General features: G+C 43.9%; 1 protein-coding gene across 5 annotated transcripts in view; it reads left to right on the plus strand.

Annotated features, from left to right (window-relative positions):
* Positions 1 to 18,996, plus strand: part of ELOVL5 (ELOVL fatty acid elongase 5) — a 75,589-nt gene that overhangs the window by 26,859 nt on the left and 29,734 nt on the right. Inside the window, exon 1 of one of the 5 annotated variants that reach the window (XM_037159566.2) lies at positions 10,295 to 10,358. The exons of the other annotated variants lie outside the window; for them this stretch is intronic. The gene's annotated coding sequence lies outside the window, so the exon portion shown is untranslated. Of the gene's footprint in view, positions 1 to 10,294; positions 10,359 to 18,996 lie in introns of those variants that run through there. 5 annotated transcript variants of the gene reach the window in all.

The following is an 18,996-nucleotide window of genomic DNA, read 5'->3' on the forward strand; positions in this document are numbered from 1 at the left end:
TCCTTAAACAAATACATGGCTTAGGTCCCAGCTTAAGCTTGAACTTCTTATATTTAACAGGTTTTCTCTATAAGTGAACATGTCAGTAGAGTGAGTTTTCGCTAATTTGCAGCCCAGTAATTCAAAATATATGGCTTGCCTTCTAACTCAACAGGCACATGTGAAGCTGTGTAATGGATCTGTGATTGATAAGGTCGGCAGCAGAGCAGTGTGTCTCTAGATGATAGGAATTTTGCTTGTTCCCTTATTCCAGCCCACTTGCCCCTGTACTCCCTGACTCATCAAAGAGCACCCTTATCCAGGGTGCAGAGTGAGAAGCCAGAAGCTTGGACTCCCTCCTGGCCCTCACCGCATCCATCCCTCCCCCCCACGGTGGACTCTTGCAGTAGTAGTTCTGTAACTGACTTGACCTGGTTCACACCCTCTTCCCAGCCTCCTGAACACCCTGCTCTCAGCACCCTCCTCTGTTTAAAATCAGACACTAGAGCCCTTATCCACTCCTCCAACCTCATTTTTCTCTCCCCTCCCTTCCACCCCCAACTGGCAAGCCTTAATTCAAACATTACTCTGAAGCCTCCCCTGACCTCTTGTCCCTATGTAAAATTGACTTTTTTTAATGCCCATTTCTCCTTGTATGTGCTTTGTCAAGACACCTCACTATATTGTAGTTACCACTTCTCTCTTGCTAGACTCTGATTTCTCTGTGGGCAGATTTGTGAATTTTTGTGTCCCAGCACCTACCTCAGTGGATTAAATGTGTGTTCAGTGGGTATTTGCTGATGGTAATTTTAGAAATAGCTTCCATGAGGCAGCTATTGAGGTGCTTATGAATTGTGCCAAATGACTCATAGACTCTCAGTTAATCTTCACAACAACCCATGAGGTGTAGGCTTTATTATGCACGTGTGCGGATCAGGAAGAGGGAATCTATACAGGTTTAGCAGCATACCGGAGAGCCTATGACAGCGTTCTGCCGGAGCCAGGGGACTGTAACTCAGACCGCAGGAACTGCAGATTCCATTTCCTCCTAGAAGTAGTGAGGGTCTGTAGTCCTGTGGGTACCACTTCATTGTGAGTTTTTAGTTAGGGCTCATCCGGAGATCCATTAACCACATTTAAGTAGGGTTCTTAATTTGGAGACTTAGGGTCCATAGGGTTTGGGGGACTCTAAATGTCAGTTTTACCCAAACTCTTTGTCATTTGGGGAGAGAGCAGTCTTTTTTGCTTTAATCAATTTTTTACAATTAGTGTGGGATCCCAAAAGGTTAAGAACTAACAACGTAATTTCTACAGAAAATAGAATTTTCCAAAGGCCAAATAACTAGTTCACAAAGTAACATCTGGAACACAGCCCTTTTGTAGAGTAGAGATTATGTGTTTTGATAATTGGAATCAATGAATGAAAATGATTCTCCTTAGAGACTACATTTTTAAAAAGTAGCAATTTTCTCCGGAATCTGTAAACAATGATTCATTCTCTTTACCTCTTAAACAGAAAACTACTTCTGTTAGGGACCAAATGTTCGTGTACCAACCCATCCCCAAACCATGAGTTGAAGCCCTAACCCCAAGTGTGGTGGTGTTTGAGGGTGAGCCCTTTGGGAAGTGATTAGGTTTAGATGAGGTCATGAAATGGGGCCCATGATGAGATTAGTGTCTTTATGGAAGGAAGTGGCCGGCGCCCTCCCTCTCCTCCTCAGGAGGCTGAGGATACAGCTGGAAGGTGGCTGTCTGCAAAGGAGGAGGAGGGCCCTCACGGGAACCGAATCTGCTGGCACCTGCCTTGGACTTCCAGGCACCTGTCTCAGCCTCCAGAACTGTGAGCAGTAAGTTTCTGTTGAAGCCGCCCAGTCTGTGGTATTTTGTTAGAGCAGCCTTCAGCTGACTTAGGACAGTGTCCCCTCCCTTCTCCCACCTGGTGGCATATATTAAATTGTGTAGATGGAAAAAAAGTCTATGGAAGAAATCATAATACATTTTTAAACATGTCATCACTTCTGTAGTCATATTAATTTTCTTTAAGTAACCTTTTTCATTTGGTCCTGCATAGGACAATGAGCTAGCTTTTCCAAATCAAAGTAGGATGGTTTGTGTTATTTTGTATCTGTCTTCCTCCCCCAACCAATAAAATATCCTTGCCTTTTGGTGGGGCGGGGGTTTGGGGGTGGTGTTGAGCTGTTGTGGATTCGTGCTGCATTTCGGTGTTTTGAAGTCAGCTAAACGTGTGGATTCCAACGAGGTGACAGCTAGGTTTCTGAGATTCAGGGAAAGGGCCACATTCTCCATCTCTGCCACCCACCATAATGCCGTTGGTGCTCAGTAAAGCACCGAATGATCTATGCCATTTTACAACCTAAATTTTTTTCCTAAAATTTTCACTGGGTTGACTTCTGCAAGAAAGAATTTTTACAAGGTCTATACACAAATAATTATTTTTTCCCTTCAATTATGTCCTTCACTTGCATGTTGGGACCTGTTAATAGCTCTCCCTTGGTGTTCTGCCGGTAGGTAGGCAGCTAGTTGGCTTCGTGTTAATTTGATCACTGGCTTCCATTTATTTTGTGACAGCGAGATGGCTTGTGTGACAGTTTGGACTTGAATGTTGGTGCTTGGGAAGACTTGAAATGAAGGGAAAGTCTGATTATTAGCCAGTCAGAATATTCAGTTACATTAATATGACTTGCTAAAATACTTGGATTTCCACTAAAATGTAATCAGCTTAGGACGGAATTCTCAGTATTTCACTTCTAATAGTTGTCAAGGGGGTTTTAGACACGGTGGCACATTTGTTAAAAGTAGCACTTGGTGAAAAGAAGAGCATTGCTAGGAAGAGTCTAATCTTTCTGGAGAATTTCCAGCGAGGGTTACAAAAGACGTCATCTCAGCCTTTTCTGGAAGGTGTCCACTGTCCTCCGGAGAGCTGTGAGAGCCGAGTGGCTCCTTCCTGTTCACAGGCAGCAGGAGGCCCCTGGCTGAGCCCGTGTGACTCGTATGCAGAGCTCGCCCCAGTCAACTCTTGAATCACGTAATGACAGGACTCCATCACATTATCAGAACACTTCTTAAACCACTGTGTGCGTGTTTTTCCCCCCGCAGTGGACTGACAAGAAAATGATCCAAAAGGTAAAGGATCATTTTCATACTGGGAAAAGCTATTTTTTTGTTGTTGTTTCTCGTTTTGTTTTTTTCCTTTGTTTTTATTATTGCAAAAAGCTCTTATTAATATTTTTTAAAATCTCACATGATGAACACACAATACAATTGATGATGTATTATAGAATTGTACACCTAAAACTTACATAATTTTTATTAACCAATGTCACCCCAGTAAATTCAGTTAAAACCCTTTTTTTAGCCCTGGCTGGTGTGGCTCAGCAGATTGAGTGCCAGCCTGTGAACTGAAAGGTCACTGGTTTGATTCCCTGTCAGGGCACATGCCTGAGTTGCAGGCTGTCCCCCCCCCCCATTGGGGGAGCATGAAAGGGAATGGACCGATACATATCTCTCATACGAGGAGGTTTTTCTCCCTCTCTAAAAATAAAATAAATAAATAAAATTAAAGTTTTTTTAAACCTCAAATCTGACGACTCTATATTTATCTACAGTTTTCTCTGTTCCATTTATGAAGATAATGGAAAGTGGCAAAGGAATGACTGTTAGGAGCTCAGGGTTTCGAGCGTGGAAACAGAGTAGATTTACAGGCCCGGCTCAGTTGTCTGTGCCTGCGCATCCGCAGTTCTGTGCAGCAGGATGTGGCACTCATAATTCTGGTTCCAGAACCCTTCAAGATCACAGCATGTCTCTGAATCATCAAAGATTAAACTTCATTCAGGAAGATGTTATTTGATATATTTAACGATTTTCTTACTCTGAGGACTGACTGGCTCTCGTAAGATGCGTGATACCATGAAGTGAATCGGAACATTAGGTGGATCAAAATGCTATTCCCCATTGGCTGACCAGTCCGAATTAAATGTTTACTGGGAAGCTAATCAGGCAGCTGGAAACTTAAAAAGTGAAAACACCTCTGTGGAGGAAGGGTCAATGTTTTATGAATGGAGTCGTAGTTCAGACTGTTCCTTTCTAGACCCAACTGCTTCTTTCACGTACTTACAGATGCCAGAAAATCACAACCATGAATCACTGTGTTGGGGGCAGTGGAGGGGGCAGGTGGCAGTTGAAGGAAGTTTTTAAAAAATTCAAAGGCATAGTTTTGTTCATTGATTCGTTTTTCTCACTTTTGTAGATCTTTAAAAAATACAACTTTTCATGTTAAGATAATTCTAGATTCATAAGAAGTTGCCAGAAATAATACAGAGATTCCAACTCCCCTTTACTCAGTTTCTCCTCGTGGTAACATTCTGCAGAACTGCAGTTCAGTGTCACAGCCAGGATATAGACATTGTTATAGGCAGGATACAAGATACAGAATGTCCTGTCAGCCCTTGTGCCCTTATATAGCCACATCTGCTCGCCTCCTGCCTTCTTACCATCTTTAACCCTGGCAAACACTCATCTGTTCTCCATCTCTATAATTTTATCTTTTCAAAAGTGTTATATAAATGGATTGGCTTTTTTTTGAACAGCATCATTCCCTAGAGATTCCTACATGTTAAGTTTACCAGTAGTGCGCTCCTTTTTATTGTGGAGCCGTGTTCCATAGCATGAACGTACCAGTGTGTTGAGTCATTCACCAAGATGATGGGCATCTTGATCGTTTCTGGTTTGGGACCATTACAGAAAAAGCTGCTGTGAACATTCATGTACAAGTTTTTTGTGTGAACATAAGTTTTAATTTCTCTGGAATAAATGCCCAACAACTTTAATTTAATGGTGGCATGCTATTTAATTGTATGCCTGCACCATAATTTATCTTATCAGGTTACTTTTAGATAGATATTTAAAGATGTCCTCCCCCATTTTTCCGCTGTTAAATCACTGATGATAATCTTACAGATCAGTCTTAATATTTCTTGTGTCCTTGGTGCCCGTGTGTAAGGACTTCTAGAAGTGGGCTTGGGTATGCAATATTTTAAAGCTTCTTTAAAAGTACCTTTCCATTTTTTAAGTTCATTTTTATTTTTTTAAGTGGACCTCATTCCAGAACATTTTCACAACCTCAGAAATTCCATACATGTCAGCAGTTATTCCCATCACACCTCCCTGCCGCCCTGGGCACCCACTAATGTACTTTGTCTGTATGGGTCCACCTATTATGGTGCCTGACTTCTTTAGTATATATTTTTAAAGATTTTATTTATTTTTAGAGAGAGGGGAGGGAGGAAGAGAGGGAGAGAAACGTCAGTGTGTGAGAGAAACGTCAATTGATTGCCTCTCAGAGGCCCCAAACTGGGGACATGGTCTGCAACCCAGGCACTTGCCCCCACCAGGAATCAAACCAGTGACCCTTTAGTTCCTAGGCCTATGCTCAATGCACTGAGCCACACCAGCCAGGGCTAGCATGTTTTCAAGGTTTATACATGTGATAACATGTATTAATACTTCCTTCCTTTTTATGGCTGAATGACACTCTCTTGTACCGATATATGACATTCTGTTTATTTGTCAGTTGATAGACATTTGGTTTGTTTTCATTTTTTGACTATTAGAAATAATGCCACTGTGAATATTTGTGTGCAGGTTTTTACATGGACATATATGTTTTCGTTTCTCTGGATACACACACACAGAGGAGTAGAATTGCTGGGCCACCTAGCACCTCTGTTCACTTTTGGAAGACCCACCAAACTACTTTCTGCAGCACTCGTACCATTTGGCAGTCCCACCAGCCATGTTCAAGCAGTCCAGTTTGGCATTGTCCTTATGATTGTAGCCATCCTGGTGGAGGTTACGTGGATCTTTTTAAATGAAAAAGGGCCAGTGCTGTTTGGGCTGTGCCAACTTGGTAAGAGTTGGTCCTCCTGACCTACCAGGTGTGAAAGCCACTTGTGCACTGCTAGTGTTGAAGTTCCCGGTTGTTTTAGCCGTCTGTCTCCGGGCTTCTGTAGAAGGGGACGTTGTGAGCCGGCCTGCGCCTCCTGCCAGAGCACCTCACTCGGGGTGCCGTCCTGCCTGGGTGCACCCAGTGGCACCCTGGGAGCCAGCCCCGCTGGAAGAGCCCACGTGGGAGACCAGGGGGAGTACCTGTCTGTGCTTTGTGACTAGGCTGCTGCTTCGAGACAAGTTTGCAGAAATTTTTACACTGAAAAATTCCCATGTTTGTAGCGTAACAACAGCAATTGTTTTACTCCTTCACAGAAAAAAACAAAACTGTTTTTCTTGGAAACTGTGGGATAAAGACTAGAAAGACTGGTGTTTCTCATTTTCATCGTGACATTTCAAACTTTATTGCAGATTATAAACTGCCAAAATGGTAGCTTTAAAATGTACTTTTAGAAAACTGTGTGGTAAAAAAAATAAAAACCACACCACCGTGTGGTGGTTTTCAAAGAGCACACTCTTTGGGCACATCGTGTGGTAAGCAGTGTCCTGGGACTTTCCCCAATATTTTCCCCTTGATTTTTACATCCCAGGAAACTCAAGTTCCAATAAATCAGGATGGTTGGCCACCCTAAGTCATACAAACCTGCATTTAACTGAATGGGTCTGTTTGTTGTTTGACCAAGTTACTTAAAATCTCTGGACTTTAGTTTCCTTATCTATAAAATGAGGGTAATTCCTTACTGATACTTCAGAAAGGTAGGTATGCAATAGACAATAAATGATAGCTCCCTTGTCTGTTAAGCTTCATGTCTCGTTTTCATAACCAAAGTACTGTCTTGTTTTCATAACCAAATTCTATGCTTTAGATAGCAGACTTTTAAAATTTTTTCAGTTCTGATTAAATCAAAAGGGGAGCATTTAATTTTTAGGGCCTGCATTGATTATGTGTAGTAACCAAAAGGAAAGCTAGCTAGGGGAAGAAGAGTTGACTTCTAAGAACCTCTTTCTCTAATGCCACTGACCTCGTTAGTTTCAAGGCTTGTCCACTGCTGAGCAACAAGACTGCAAAATTTTAGCAGCTTAAAACAGTAACCATTTATTATCTCGGCACAGGCTCTGAGGGTCAGGGACTGCAGAGAGACTCTGCCCTGTGGGTCTGGCCCGAGGTCTTTGATGAGGTTGCAGGTGTCGCTGAAGCCATTCGGAGCTGACAGGGGCCGAAGAATCTGCTTCAAGCTCACTCCGGTGGTCACGCAGAGGGCCTGCTTCCCCAGGGGACTGCTCTCAGCATGGCGGCTGGCTTCCCCCAGAACTCAGGATTTGAGAAACAGAGAGACATACTGCCTGACCAGGATGAGAGTCAGTCTCACAGCCTCATCCCAGAAGTGGCATGCCGTCCTTCTGCTGTATTCTCTGGGTTGCTCGGACAGCCCTGGCTCAGTCAGGAAGGGGTCGCTGGGGACCATGTTACAGGCTGCCTGCCGCAGACACCAAATTTGCCTGAAACCTTGACCCTCTACTCTAAGTGGTGAAGCTAACAGAAAGTGGCTCAGTGTAGGACTTATGATAATGGTGCTGAGCCAGAGCCCAGGAGCCCGTCTCAGCCGGTGTCCAGGTTCTTCCCATTGTTCACCTTGTCTCCCTCCGAGCAGTACATACAACTGCATGTGGCCAAGTATGTGCCATGATTTCTGGTGGTGGCAGGCATTTACTTTGTGGCAGCCCACACCACCCCAGCTCAGTATGATGAAACAACTGGTTACTTGATTCCTGTGTGCTAAGGACAGCAGCTGGGGATTACAAGGAACAAGTGGAAATCTTCTCCACCTCACTGAGCTTTTGCGAACCTGGCCACTACTGACACTTGGTTTAGGAGATGACAGGTTAAGGGACCTCTCCTACTGACAGTGGTATGTTTTCTGAGAACATCCCAGAATGGAGAAGGCACTTTCGTTACTTAATGCATACTGGTTATATGTGGTATATTCTATGTAACACAGTGTTTGACAGATAGGAGAACTGATCCATAACTTCCTGGAGTTTTATTTCAGCTTCAGAGATGGTTTGAAAGGAAATGGTAGAGTTAAAGCAGGGAGGGAATTATAACCAAATTTGTAGGAGTAAAATATATTCTGTCCTTGACCACCATCCCAGTGTAGACTCAGTGAGTGTAGTGCTGTCAATATATGGGTGATAGAAGTTCAGAAGCAGCAAGGAATGTTGTTAGAGTCCAGAAGCAAACTTTACATACAGCAGTGGTTCCAAAAGAATGCTGCTTGTCAACATTACCAAGGGAACTTTTCAAAAAAACAGATGTTTCAGGCTCTAGACTATTGAATCAGAATTTATAGAAATCTGTTTTTTGAAGGTCCTAGGTAATTTTGAGTTGCTGACAGACTGGAGAAGCCATTGAGCCCTGGCTAGTGTAGCTCAGCGGATTGAGCATGGGCTGCAAACCAGAGAAGCCAGTGACAGGGAACTGAAGGCATGGGGGCGTGCATTCTTTCACCCATTCGTCCACGCTTTCCACCAGTAATCAGCACTGGCAGGCATGCATCCAGGCTCTGGGGGGATACAAATGGGAACATTAGAGGTTTTGCCCTAGAGGAGCTTAGAGCTTAATAGGGATTGTGAACAAATGAGCAGATAATTGTAGTGTAACTGGTAATTATAACACTTAACAAATAAACATATAATTTTATCACTGATTGAGGTCTAGTGGAAGTGATGGGGAGCATGTGAAAACGAGGCCAAGAGGATTGCTACCCTTTTTTTCACTGTCTCTGCAGATAGGTCTTAACTACAGAGATTTCTAAGGCTTTCATTACCAAACATCATAGGTGAATACAACTGGCTTTTGTTCTTTTTTACTTTGATAGTGTAATTTAAAGTTAAAGCATTTCTGTATCTTATTCTCATGGTTAAAGCTGTATGAACTCAAACAGTACTAATGCATATTTTCACCATCCTCTTACCAATAACCAGGTGAAGATGCTTTCTCAAAAAGCCATCTATGGGGTATTTTTAAGAATGGTAGGTCATTGGGTAGGAGATGTGGATTCAAACTTTGGCAACACCCAAGCTGTGCGACCTTTGGCAACTCAGCCACCTCTCTAATTGTAGTAAACGAATAAATTCATTGAACATTTACTATGTTATGCTAGGTCCTGGGAGTGCAAAACAGCTGTATCGGATCCAGACTGGCTTCCACTCAGACTTAAGGATGGTATGAATACCTGTCTCACAAAGAAGTCATTGGCCAGCATCCCCTTAATGTTCTAGATCAGCGATTTTCAACTGGTGTTGCACAAGAATTTTTAAAACATGTCATACCTGACTATTTAGTCAGGGGCACTGACCTCTTTTCTGTTAGACCATCAAATAAAAAATGACAATAACCAACATAACAGTAGCCATCTGGTGTGAATGAATCAAAATTGTACCTATTTTTTGTCAGATCAGCAAAAAATATATTTTGGGGGTGCTGCAGAATTTTAGTAATTAGTTCAGGGAGCCATGAGATGAAAAAGGTTGAAAGTCACCGTTCTAGAGGAATGTATCTGGTGACTCTCAAAAATCCCCGATTCACAAGGATCATTGTGTGATTGCATCCGAAATAGAGAATAACCAAGCTATGAGGTGTGGATGTGGGCAAGTTCCTGTCCCGTAGGTTCTGCCATGAACTTGGATTTGTGCTTAGCACCAACTGTGCCATAAACGTCAAATGGGAAGTTGGTCAGTGCCCAGGTCTTTGTAATGACAAGTGTGTTTGCAGCATTTATTATGTGTCATGTGCTCTTCTCAGTGTGTTACATACATTACTTCACTTAGTCACATGCGGAAGGTACTTAATTACTTCTTTTACAAAAGAGGAAATTAAGTTGTGAAAGGGAAAAGGACTTGCCTGAGATTGTTACATAGAGTAAGTTGTGGAGCAGGGATCTGAACCCACTGGCAGGCTCCAGGTGGGTGCTCCTAACGATGGCTACCCAAAAGCGATTGACCCACAGGTGTCTTTTGCTTACCACGCCTACTGCTTTACATCTCAAGAGGGCAGAGGACAGACCCTGTCAGTGCCTCTTTCCTAATGAGCAGTATACAGCCTGGCACATAGTGGGCACTCATAAGGTCTTTGCTAATTTAGTGATTCAGATGCTTTTCTCATGACTGGTAGAGTGAAGGGCAGTGATTCTGAGGGTGCTTGGGGAGAACTGCAGTAAAACAAGTCACGGGGATGACCTGTTCTCCACACTTGATGGATTTTTTACCTTGTCTCACTGCAGCCCTGCAGGGATTAATCAGTTACTGCCAGCAGGCTGTTTTGAGGACAGAGTTCTAAGTCCATCTGCAGCAAGCTGGCCTTCATCCACCCAGCAAGGAGTGTTCTGTGTGGGGATTAGCATCGCTTTTTCCAGGTGGGTTTGTGCTTCAACCAGAACAAAATAATCACTGCTGCTGCTGCTGCTTTCAAATGAAAGCTAAGTCAGCATCTTTAGGTAATAAAATTCTACAAGAGTAATTTTCTACAGTAAACCCCTCTCCAAATGCTTATTGGTTAAGTGAGTTTAGGGTGTGGGATCCCTTAATCTTCCCTGCTGAGAACTGGAGGGAGAGTTTTGAACTTGATGGTACCGTTCTGTTCTATAGCTGTAAGAATTCCCCTAGAATACATTCTAATATGTTACTCTGCCTCTTTCCACTGCTGAAAAAAATCTATATTTTTATCTATATCTATAGATACTTATCTATATAGAAACTTATCTATATCTAAGTTTCTTAGATCACATATATTTATGTTTTACCATCCAAAAGTAGAAAAATACATCTCTCTCTGAGTGGGGGGAAATTTTTTTTGAATGTTTAAGAGGTGTGTGCATTTTTGTTGAGTATCTGTTTGTTCCACACCCTGTAAAATGCTTTGCTGATCACACAGCAAACAGGATATCTTCGTGAGAGCTCCAGATCACTAGCACGCAGGGCCCTTTTCCTGGAGGAAATGCCGTCTGTGACTAGGACTTACGTAGGAAGCTGCCGTTGTGGGCTCTTGTGTGTCAGTGCTTCACACTTTCCCCTCCTTTTTATTTGTAGTGGCTGGCATATTGCCCCATTTACAGTGTCACCATAGATCACTGTTGTGCACGGAGAACAGATTGGATCTCGGCATTACCTGAGAAGGTACAAAGTGTGTTCCACCATAACTGGAAACGTATCTAAGTCATATAAAAATTGAAGTTGCTATATGCTGAGTTGTCCAGACAGCGAAGGCTCAAGAAGGCAAGGGGTACCTTTGTAACATCTAATCTGGGCCTTGGCCTCGGAGAAAGGGTCAAAGTGAAGACAGGGAGGAAGAACTACAGATGGTTCATTTAAGTTCAGAGCCACTGGGTGACTCTCTACTGCCTTTAACCTCCGGGAATGGTTAAAGTAGTACTTTTTAATTAACTAGTAGCAACTAAGGAGTGGGAGGTGGGGCTTATCTCCTAACCTGCCTCATCTTATTTTTGTACAAGGTAAAAGTTTTTTAAATTTCCCTCAAATGTTCATAATACCAGAATGAGGTTGTTCAGCCTTCTTTAACCTTGGAGCTAACCTGCAACAGTATCTTATAGTGCATGTAAGCACCCAAATTTTGCAGTTAAAACACTTATCTAGGGCCCCAAATAGGTCTGTGTTCTTTTTCTACACAAATAATCTATAGCAGGAAAAAATGCCTCCGATTATGGGAAAGCCATTATTAACAAGAGTTTGTTATGCCCCTAGAATGGAGCTTAGCAAGTAGAGGAGTTCTGTGAGGGGGGAAAATGAGCCTACATTTCTGGATTGTCAGAATTACAGTACCACTGTTGATATGGCAGCTATTTCTCTCCAACCAAGATTTAATCCAGAGTTAGTTCTTCAAATGCCAACGTGCTAACGGCATTCTGTTTTCAGTTCTGTCTGCTAGTAGTTAGATGTTCTTTCTTGTATGGTCTTTATGCTTTAATGTTTTTTTAATATTTGTCTTGTTATTAAAAAGATTTTATTTACTTATTTTTAAAGAGAAGGGAAGGGAGGGAGAGAAATATCAGTGTGTGGTTGCCTCTCATGCTCCCCACACTGAAGACCTGCCCTGCAACCCAGGCCTGTGTCCTGACTGGGAATTGAACCAGTGACCCTTTGGTTTGCAGGCCCACACTCAGTCCACTGAGCCAGACCAGCCAAGTTTATGACAGTGCTTTATATTTTAATATTTCTTACCGAAGTGTGGTTTTCTTCCTCTAATTCCTGATCAGATTTTCTCCAACTTAGAAGAACCTTTTCAAATTCAAGCAGTATTGTAACTGCCAAGTTAAAGCACCATTTAATTTTTGTGTGTTACTGGCAGCCAGTCTGAAGACTGTTCCCAGGCCCGCTTAACACAAGTTGACTGTTACAAGGGATGGATGGGGAGGAGAGAACAGAAGATAGAAGGAAATTTCATCCTGACGTCTTGTCGCTTGTAAGGCCAGTTCAGTTGACCTGTCTTTAGGGGAACTGTGAAAATTCAAAAAATAAATAAATAAATAAAACAGGATATGATAAGAAAGTTATGCTAAATTGTAGGTAAACATCTGCCAAACCAAACGCAGTGCAGTTTGATGTCACAGGAAAGGGGGCTTTCAAAGCTGGCTGGCTGCGCTCGGCTGCCATTGTCTTAGCAGCAAGAAAAACCAGGTTTGACCCTAAAGGTCTCAGCTGCTTTGGAGTCAACACATAGCCTAGCTGTGGGTTTAGGAAATCAACTGTATTTACTACAATACTTAAAAAAAAAACAAAACGTGATACCCTTTAAAGGAGATTTGACTTAAGATCCCAGGACTTTTCATTTGCCAAGTGGCTTTATCACTTTCTCCTTCTCCAGACATAATGGCCAAAATAATTAACATTTGCGTTTCTCCTAAGGCATATAACTTCGTAAATTGCTTCTATCGTAATTCTCAACTTCATCTGGAGAACTGTGGTGGAAGCAACTTACCATGCATCTCATTAACTGCAGCACCTTCTTCCATTGCTGCGCTCCCCACCCTTCTCCCACATTTTGTTGTCCCTTTGGGGAGCTAAATGGAAAGCGAGGGGCGGGTTTGCTGTAAAGCTTATTGTTTTGTCTTTTTATCTCATAAGCCTCCAGCAGACTCTGCCGTTAGATCAAAGTGAACGCTAATGCTTATTTAACCTCATGCAGATGACGCACCTGGCCATCCCACTCCTGCCTGAGCTAGCGAGTAGACAGATGGGCTTTCCGCATGAGCACTGCCCTCCGTGGGGATTCAGGTTTTGTGCAGTCAGCATTTCCAGGTGATGTGTGTGCTGTGGCAGTTCCAATGTGCCTTTTGAATTCAGGCCAGAGGCTCACCTCAAACCTAAAACACTTAGTTCTGTGTCTGGGGCACATGCACCAATACTTACGTCAGGTGACAGCATGCTGACTTCTCGCGACCATTCTCTTTTAATATAGGGTAATTTCTGTAGAGAATGAGCAGCCCAATCAATGTCTTTTCTTAGTGAGAGACTTAAAGTGAGGCATGATTATAACACAGTTGCATGGTAACCAAAAAACACTCCTGAATTTGATAGTGAGAAGTGGCTTTTGAAAAATAGGCATAAAAGAGGCATTCTTGAAAATCTATGCTAATTTACTTACCTGTGTTTCCTACCCTTCTCTTGTTTTCATAGTCATCATTTTCTGTGTCTAGCCCTGGCACTAGTGAGTTAATAGCTTTTGGGTGCTGTTGAGATTGGAATTTTTTTTAATGTGTCCTATGACTCCTTGTCTTGACCTGCAATCGCGGGAAGCCCTGCGGCTTGAACGGGTGTCAGAGCCCCCTGCTTACAGAGATGGGGACGCCACGCTTGGCTGGGTGTCAGCATGACCTGGTGCCTGGGAGGTGGTGACCAGCCTTTGTTCCTGTCTGCATGGGGGGAGCCAGCCAGATCAAAGAATGGCTTATTCTTTTGCTGCATTTAGGACCAGAGCTCCTCTTCTGTGGGCTCAGCGCCTGGGCTTGGTCCCTGCTAGTACAATTGTACAGAGCAGCAGTGTTCCCACTTGGCCCAGCTTGCCCAAGCTGGCTGTAGAGTGACTCGAGTTACTGAGAAGTGATGTCACCGCCCCACGTGCAGCTTGGAAGGTGGGGACTGTAGCAGGCCGGCAGGCTGTGGCCCTGGCAGTGTGGTTAGCCGGCTTGTGCAAAGTGGGTCATGCTGTTCCCATGATTCCAGATCAATAGGCAAAGTATCAAGGGTTTTTCAGGGCCCTGTGCCTCCCTCGGTCCTTTAGAAAAGTACAGAAGCATATGTATGGCTTGGCCTATGGGCCACTCAGCAAGTGCCCAGTTCACCCAGCGAGGCTGGCTGGCCCAACCTGGCAGTGAAGAATTCATTTGCTGACACCTTTTGTGCTGTTCCTGTGGCACAGCAGATAGGCTCGGCAAGGGGGATGAGAAGGAGAAGGGCACGGTGCTGGCAGGCAGGCTGTGGCCAGGAGCAGGAGGGGATGGTGGCAGCAGGAGCAGTTAAGGATTGGCACACTTCTGTTCCCAGCCTGTCGGCCACACGCTCTCCGCAGTTGCACTGTGTGATGCATGTCTGTGGACCGCCTCTGAGCCAGGTCTGGGCACCTGGCAGGGAGCAGAGGGCCAGCCTCCCAAGTTGCTCCCCGACCTGTGGACCGTGCCACCCACCTGTCCCTCTCACTGAAACGCCCTTTCTCATGGTAAGTGGTTTGCGATCTCCATTCAGGTCTTTGCTCTGTTGTCACCATCTCAGGGTGGCCTTTGTAATTGCATTTCGCAAAGTGAATTCCTGCTCTGTGATCCCAGCACCTTTTCCCAGCTTTAATTTTTCTTGCCATCAGATACATCACATAACATTTTATATGTGTGTGTTTCTACCCCAGCCTGGAATTTTTGTTCCCTCGGGGCCCTAGTGCTTCCTAGCCTGGCACATAGGAGGCACTCAGTAAGCACGTGATATGAATTTGAAAAATGAATACATGGTAGCCAGGGGTGTTAGATATGTGGCCAGCTAGACAGAAACATGACATTGTGCAGAGTAAAGGATAAAAACAAACCTTGGTGACTATGGTGTTTCTCGGTAACCTGTGTAGAAACAAACAGCCCATCTGAGAAGGTTCCAGTTCATGTCCGGTTGTGGGTGTGGTGGGGGACATTTGGAGACAACCTCTAACAGCAGAGTCCAGCGCAGAGCCAGGCCTGTGATTCATGGACTAGGACTCTGCTGGTCAGGGGCCTGTGTTCCAGGAGTTGCCTCTGCACTTCCTTCCTCCTTTTCAACACAGACGTTTTCGGAATAATGGGCGATTCTGAAAATTATGGTTATTTTCCACATCTGTCTTTTTATAGAATGTTTCACTAGCTATTTTACATGTTCCTGAGTCTCATTGTGAAAAGTCCCGCAGACGTAAGAGAAGAATTCTCAAGCTGAGAAGAAAAGCAGTCTAAGAACAGACGTGCTATTGCTGACAGAACCACCGCTTGTGTGCGCTTTCGCGTAGAGGCGTCCGTCTGAGAAAGACGAGAGCGTTCCTGGGCTTGCCAGCTTCCAGGGGGCCTCATTCAAGACGGGTTTAGACTTGGATGACTAGGACAGATGGTTGGTAACTGAATTCTTCAGTATCTCCAAATACTAAATGCCACACCCTTTGGTAGCCTGCTGCTGGGTTCGGTACACTTGGACTGAAATTTCACCGTGTGTTTAATCAAGCTGCTTCTCTGTTGCTGTGATGTTAGCCTAGTTTCTCAAGTTCAGCTTTGTCCTAGGCATTGCCCTTGTCATGATAGCTCATTTATACCACTTTCTTAAGGGCCTCGTTTTTTTCTAAGTCCACTCATGATCTTCCTCCTCCCCCAACTCCATCACACAGGCCTGTTTCCCATTGTTTGTAACATTTCTTTACACCCCTTTCCAGCTTTTCCATGTGCTCCTTAAACCAACACTGGTCACAGTTCTCTGAAGGCCTCTTAGTTAAAAATTGTCATGATTCCCTACTGCGTTTGTCAGACCCCAGGATACTGGTATTTGAGCTTTATTTATAGCTTGGTATTAAATGTGTACATACAGCCTGTTGTAGTACACATCATTCTAGCATCTACTCTTTTACAAACTGGATTTTGTGTTTGGTTTACAGCATCAGGCTTTTCTCCCCATTGTGAAGGTCTGGTTTGTTCTCCGTCTCCAGGGGAGCTCCTTTGCATTTATTCCAGTTCAGCAATCCTTTGTACACAATAAGTGTTTGATATTTGTGTATTTAATTAGCATGTTCATTTTAGCCTTGTCTTTGGGTTTAGATCATGTCTCACACCGACAGGTTCCTCTCTCCTGTGGTGTTACCAACTTCTCTACCTTTGTGGCTGGGGGCCTTTTAGGACTTGAAGTGGACATTGTGGTTTATCACAACCACTGGGGGCTCACTGACGACATTTAGTGGACCGGCCCAGGCACAGAGTGCCAGCCGCGTCTCTGCTGAGAAGACTGCTTCCCACCGATGGCTGGCAGTGCCGTTGGGGAGTTGAGCTTGTGGCGCACACACAGTGGGCAGTGTTTACTGAGGGCCTGCTATTTGCTAGGCACTGCCCTGAGGGCACCATCTGACCTGCTTGACAACCTTTAGAGGGAATTACTGCACTATTTCCCCCATTTTACAGATGGGAGGTTACATAACATGTCCGAAGTCACATTGCTAGTAAGTGGAAAAAATAAGTTTCCAACCCGTCATAGAACCGCTAATCACCTCCCAGTGTGTTATGCGTGTTCTTCGCTCCTTCATGCCTGACACCTGAGTGGTAGACCCCTCAGCACGCTGTCCACCCAGCAAGTAATAGCAGGGTCTAGATTTGAAATGTCTTGGAAGAAGGTAAGTCTGTGCATCAGCTTGTCCATCAGTCCTGCTGCTTACGGCCTCGCCCCTCCTTAGCAGTATCTTTATTTGCTTTTGCTTGAGGTGCAAGGGACCCTGTGCCCTCCATATAAATGGCCCACCATCCATCACAGATGGCATTAAATTGTGTTAGTGATTCAGATTTCACAAAAACATGGTGGTTGTCTCCCAAAATTGGCATTTTCTAGATAATTTTCATAAATTATGCAAAAATAGATAAGAATATTGCTTTTTTAAAAAAGCAACTGCAGGACTTCTAACAGGCTTTCATAGATAAAATGTTTCCAATTTAAGGGTAGCATCCCTAAATAAGAGGATTCTGTTGAGGACGTGCAAAGCTAGAACGTCTTCTTCAGAGGTTCTAGAGTTTTTGTCCCCTGAAGAGATTCCGTCTGAGGGAAGACAGCGGCTCAGATGAGAATGGTCTTAGGGATGCAGCATGTTAGAACGCTGTTACAATTTTTGAATTTCAGGAGCGACCTTGTGGCCTGGTTGTGTCACTGTTGGGGGACAAAGGTGGCACACCCAGTTGTTGGCACTTGGTCTGTGGTGGCTTCTTGATTTCCAGCCGTGGGTTGAAGGAGTGTGTGCCCTCCCTGAGGTCCCCTCCAGGGCAGGACAGATGTCAGGGCCAGAACCCTGGTAGCCTCTGCCCTCACTGTCACCCCTAGCCCCGAGTAGCTTATCTCACAGAGGGGCTGGGTGGAACCCACTCAGTCGTTCCTTGAGTCAGCCAAAGAATGCACACACTTCATTGTGGCCAGCCGAGGAAAGGGAGTAGCATTAAATGGTTAACAAGTTAGTAAGACTGATTTTTGCCTTTGCTCTTAGAAAGTAAAATATTTGTGGTTGTTTCCGTAAGAGTGATGAATGACCAGGAAAGCTGAAAGTGTATGCCTCCTAATGTTAATGTGTGTGAAAATCTAGTTAATGTATATGAAAAGATGCATAGCTACCCTGTAAATGTAAATCTTAAATAGGGGGGAAATGTAGGGACTTATGAAATCTTAGAAGATGGAGTTAGATCTGTAACTATTGATATGATACTATCCTCGAGATGTTCTGTTAAGTGAAAACAAGTGAGGTCCTGGAATAACAGCAGGTCCTGGAATAACATTGTTTCACGAAATGTTGATGAGATGCCATAAGAACGTAACTCTCATATCCATTAGCCTGTAGTGAAATGGGTTTCATTTATGCGGCATTTTGCTGTGGTTTGTATTAACGACATTAGGGGGGGACTTAACTATGTATGCTTTTTGGTATAACAGTACCTTTTATAAGCTGCTTTTTTACTGTGACCTCCCCTCCCCCAGAGCACAAATATATTTTACACACAGCTGAGTACATGATACTTAAAAATATAATAACATCAAAGAGTTATGAAAAAAACATTCTTTCTCACTTTGATTATTATGATCAGTTTATTAATTTTAATACAAACTTAACCTAATCATCTACTAATATATGATCTGCGTCTACAACCCAAAATGTAAAAACACCCATTTGGCATGACCTTTTTTGTGTTCAAAAGTGGAAAATCTTGGGAAATATATTCAATAAGTTTTACCATTAGGTTCCTTCTGACATTGGGGCTTAAAGGATTGTGGATGGAGGGAAGTGATGAGATTTTTTTTTTTACCACTTCTATTCATTTTTTTTCCTGCTGCTGTTTTTATTCATTGTTTTTAAGAGTTCTAGATCTAATGGAGATGATTGGTTAGCACAGTCGCTGATTGGAAGGAAATACTCTGGAACCCTCTCCTCCCCAGCCTGGACCCGCCCCCAGAGACACCTGGGACAGACTGCAGGGGTCAGGGCTCCTGGCCCGGAGGTGCAGTGGTGTGGCGGGGCAGGCTGGGAGCCAGGTGCCTGGCCCTGACTGGCCCAGTGACCGGGGCCAGTTTCTTACCCTCTCTGAGCCTGAGGTCTTCATCTGTGCTGCCGTCTTGACCAAAAGTCCCTCTGGTCTGTCCCTGTATTCATTTTTTAATACTTGAATTTTCTACTGGGGGCATGAATGAAGTATTGCAAATGATCATAGACTTAACAAGCAGAGAAAACCGCCTCACTGGGGCATGCTCTTTGACACAGCTCCCCTGCCTTTGTTGCCTTAGCCCAGTCTTTGCTTCTTGCCC

Source organism: Artibeus jamaicensis, unplaced genomic scaffold (genome assembly GCF_021234435.1).
Source record: "Artibeus jamaicensis isolate MK-2021 breed Jamaican fruit bat unplaced genomic scaffold, CSHL_Jam_final contig_484, whole genome shotgun sequence".
Lineage (NCBI taxonomy): Eukaryota > Metazoa > Chordata > Mammalia > Chiroptera > Phyllostomidae > Artibeus > Artibeus jamaicensis.